At 42.9% G+C, this 4,497-nt stretch overlaps 1 non-coding gene across 1 annotated transcript; it reads left to right on the forward strand.

Moving 5' to 3' along the window:
• Positions 1–689: 689 nt before the first annotated feature.
• LOC116075584 lies at positions 690–822 on the forward strand. The gene has a single exon (XR_004112625.1). It is a non-coding gene; the product is annotated as a small nucleolar RNA SNORA17 (small nucleolar RNA).
• Positions 823–4,497: the final 3,675 nt, after the last annotated feature.

Consider the following 4,497-nt stretch of genomic DNA (forward strand, 5'->3'; position numbering starts at 1 on the left):
TCTTCAGGATTCAGTGAACACCTACACTCAATTGCCTACCATCGCACCAAGTATACACACAATTAAAAATAAAAAAATATATTCCAGCGGTCACTTAGCAATAGAAGATCCTAAGTTACAAACATACTAATTGAACATTAAGTATTATGTTATAGAGGCACAACATGTGTATTTATTCAATATTCATACTGCCTCGGCATGACTTTTTCCTGGGATATTGACGAAGGTTGAGGTGGCTGTGTTAAGGTAGGAGAATGCATCCTCAGCTCAGGCGGGTGCAAGAGACAGGTCCTTTTACATTTTATGAATCTGCAGAACACAACACAAGTCTCTCCTGTTTGCTATGGTGGAAACGCTGGCAACTTGGACAAATGGAGGGTGATGATCATGGTGCAGATGTGTGTCCAACTAGCCCGACCAGAGGCCTGACTGAAAGACAGGTAGCTGAGGAAATTATTTTCCTGATTCCCCTGTTGTCGTTTTGTCCCTGTCGTTCCTTTCAGTCAGAAGACCAGAGGGACTGTTGAAGTCCGTCATGGCAGTTTATCTCACAGAGCACAGGGATTACAGGGACAGTCATATTGTGTATCTGGATAAAGTATTTGCTATCTACAGTGTTGTGTGACAACATTCTTTAAATAGAAATGTTTTCATCAGGGGGAGGGAAGCTCCTTGAGACTCAAGAAGGAGCTGCAGCCCTGGAGGCGGTGCAAGCATGGCTGCTATAGCGCATGTGCGTCAGTAGGTGGCAGAGAGGAGAGAGGCTATTCTCTGCTCCGTGTTCGGACCTGTGAACAACTGAATGATGAGTAGCCTATCATTCCCTGAGAAAGGTGAACCTGAGAAGACCTCTCTATGGTGCCACACCGGCCCAGGTGTGCTCCCAGGGTGGAGAGCAAGCCGAAGACTAGAAGAACCGTGCCTGGAACCGCTGCTTGGCACCTCAGACCGTGGGCGAGAGTGAGCCCCAGAAAGAGAACCCTCTCGTGGGTGAGGAACAAGCCTTCGACAATCACAGACTTGACCACCAGACTGGCACCCTACAGGCCTGGGGAGCAGACCATACTCAAGATGAGCCCTGCCCAGCGCCATAATGCACAATCAGGACATAACTCTCCTAAAGTCACTGCTGAGACAACCCCAGACACTCCACCCCTGGTACCACTAAAAGGAGGAAGTAAGCGGTGAAGAAACGGAAAAAAAGAGAAACAGAAGGATGCAGGCACAACGAAGACCCAACGAAGAACTGCAGAGGGTAATGAGAAACGGCCTGATGTGAGTAGCCAGTGATGCCACCTGGGACCACATCCCATTGCAGTGGGGGTTCTGGGCCTGTGCCGCCACCAGAGGGCACTTCTGAGTCTGTGCCCATGCAGCGGCAAGGGTCTGTTGCCACCAAAATCTAGGTGGATGCCCCTGGTCTGGGCTACTGTCCAGGGATATGTTAATGTCTGAGGGCTGTGTGGGGAAAAAAAAAAAAGCTGGCCCTGGGGTATGAGAGCAGGAGAGCCGACCAACCCTTTAGCCTGCTGCAATATTCAAGAGAGCAGGGCAGCACATTGTGAGAATTGCAGGTGAGGCAGATGAAGGTACGAGAGCAGGAGAGTTGGTGGGATGGCCACCTTAGATACCTCTCAGCCCCGATCCAGGGCTTTGAATCTGCCCACCTGAATATCTACCCTATTGATGAACTGCTGGAGTGCCTCAAGGGGCCAGTCCTATAGATCCAAAACGACAGGATCTCCATGATACAGGGCAACAACAGGATATCCGAGTCCTACTGAAATATTGATAAAGTAGCAGAGGCCACAGGACTCATACCAGACCAATGAGTCACTGCTATGGACATTTGCAAGCAAAGAAGTGTAGAGAAAAGGGTATACTCTGGGACAAACTGTGAAATTTTACAACTTCTACAATGGATTTTTTTATTTTTGTGGTGGTGGGGAGATTGAAAGGATGAAGAATGGGTACAAGGGGAGGGGAAGATGAGTGAGATTGGGGTGCATGATGTGAAATTCACAAAGAACCAATAAACTTTTTTAAATAGGATAATTAAAAAAAAAAAAGACTCAGGAAGGAAACTCACAAGTCTCAGAAAGTCTCTGAAACTTACAATGTTCACAGTGACCCCATCCCTTAAGATGATATAAGCAGTAGAAACTGCTGGTGAAAGACTAGACTCTGACATGTCAAGCTGCCTGAAAGTTGCCCTTGCTGAGCACCCATCCTAGGGTAGGCTTTTCAATGATGCAGCTGTCTTTGAGTCAGCCATGCCTCTTTAAGTGACGTGTGTGTGTGTGTGTGTGTGTGTGTGTGTGCATGTGTGTGTATGTGTGTGTCTTTAATATATATGTAATAAACAAAATATATAATGTCTTTATAGACTGTATAAAATATAGACTACCTATTTGACTTTACAGTAACATTTAAGCATTTGTTACTCTAAATGTTAGATATAGGTCCCATAATTGAATGGTCTCTTTTAAGAGTTTCTCTTATTTTTCCCAGGCTACTTTACATTGATTTTATATCTTAAAGAAGTTCAAAACTATAATTTAAAGTTACATGGAAATTTATCAATGACATGATTAATCCCTTTTTAGAATTACAGATAAAAGGATGAAATTTTTAAATAACACCTTTGGGTAAGCTCACAGTCACCATCCATTTGTGTTAATAATTGATGGGCTATAACGGAAATGGCGCAAAACAAGGACAGAATGTTCTGCCAGTTTGTAAGAACAAGGAGAAGTCAAGTCTCCCGTGGCTATGACACAGTGTTTCACTGGTGACATTTGATGTCCTTTATTTATCGTGATGCTATTTAGAACAGCCACTGACCTTCAAGCAAATATAGCAAAATAATTTTTGAATAGAAAGTGAAAGTATAAGTAATTCAAGTTTTAGTTCATGTGAATTAAAGGCACATAGAAATAATGAGGTTCTTGGCCTTAGCCGGTGAAATCCAGTGAGATTATATAGTTTCTGATCTGATGTTAAAAACATACATCTAATTCTTTGTAAATCTAAATGATGATATCAAGTAATACAAGTACATACACTCTTAAGAAAGAAGTCTCTAAAAATGCTCCTTTCATCATTAAAATATTTTTATATAAGCTTGAAACTATTAACATCATTTCAAATTAACTTCATATCTATTTGTCAGAAAAATCATAAAAGGTGTAAACTAAACACGAGGCAGCTTTTAAAAATTCCCAAATAACACGAGTTCTTCTTAGTCCATCAAACTGAAGCTCACTCTGGCCAATTTTGAATATAGTTTGCTGATATGTGAACGTTTAACTTCTCCTTTTCAGCAGCCATTATTCTTTCAGTTGTGATTTTTAATACCCGGTGCCAAGCCCTGTTTCCCAAACACAGGGCATCCAACCAATAATGAGTAGTTCTAAATGGCTACATTCCTGATGCTCTTGAGAATGCTCTTGAGAACACACACTGAAAGAAAATAGCTCACTCCGGCAACCGCCGAGGGTCCAATGCTTAAAGCCTTATGAATGGATCAGTACACAGTAAGGGAAACTGGAGCTAGGTTTCAGGGGGCTGATGAGTCATAGTCAAGTTGGGATTGGTTTAACAGATCTGGGTAAGATTTCATGGAGGGCAGCCTATGGGTTGGCTGCTGTCATCAGTCACATCAGGCTAAGGTTGAGAGGGGCTACTACACGAGAATGTGAGGCTTGGACCAGACAAGGAAAAGGGACCTTCCTGGTAAGAGAACAGTTGTCTTACCTCACCTGCTGTCCTCTGAGACCCTAGGATTGCTGACAGGCTGTGGGGACATGTAGCTTACCTTCTAATACCTAGATTTAGAGCGAAAATACTTACCAAAGGCAGACAGAGGTGAACTACTGCTTTAGAATAGCGAAAGCCTGTTTATTAAAAAAGTAAAGGGTTATTATCCTGGGGAAAGCAGACAAGTCTAAAAGAAGGAGGAGGACTAAAATCCAATGAAAATGTGTCAGGACTAAAAGAGAAGGGTGAATGTGAATGTAGACCCATGTTGGGGGAGGGGGTGTGTGGGAGGCATGGGGGAGGAGTAAGCTAAGGTAGTCCTGATGAATCTTACTTAACTGCTGCTGTCACTCACACTTTGTGAGTGTAACAGCCTAGGTCACAAACCCAAGCCTGAGGAAATATATAAGGAGCAGCCTTGATTCAGAAAATTGGAGAGATGGCTCCGCGGTTAAGATCACTGGTTGTTCTTCCAGAGGTCCTGAGTTCAATGTCCAGCAACCACATGGTGGCTCACAACCATCTGTACTGGGGAACTGATATATTGGGGAACTGATATAATGGGGATCCAATGCCCTCTTCTAGTGTGACTGAAGACAATTGCAATGTACTCACATACATAAAATAAACCTTGAAGAAAAAGAAAAAGAGTGCATACCATTTCCCTAATAATTTTATAAATTCATTGTTTTTAATAGCTGAGTAGTACTCCATTGTGTAGATGTACCACAATTTCTG

This window comes from Mastomys coucha, unplaced genomic scaffold (assembly GCF_008632895.1).
Source record: "Mastomys coucha isolate ucsf_1 unplaced genomic scaffold, UCSF_Mcou_1 pScaffold3, whole genome shotgun sequence".
NCBI classification, from domain to species: domain Eukaryota; kingdom Metazoa; phylum Chordata; class Mammalia; order Rodentia; family Muridae; genus Mastomys; species Mastomys coucha.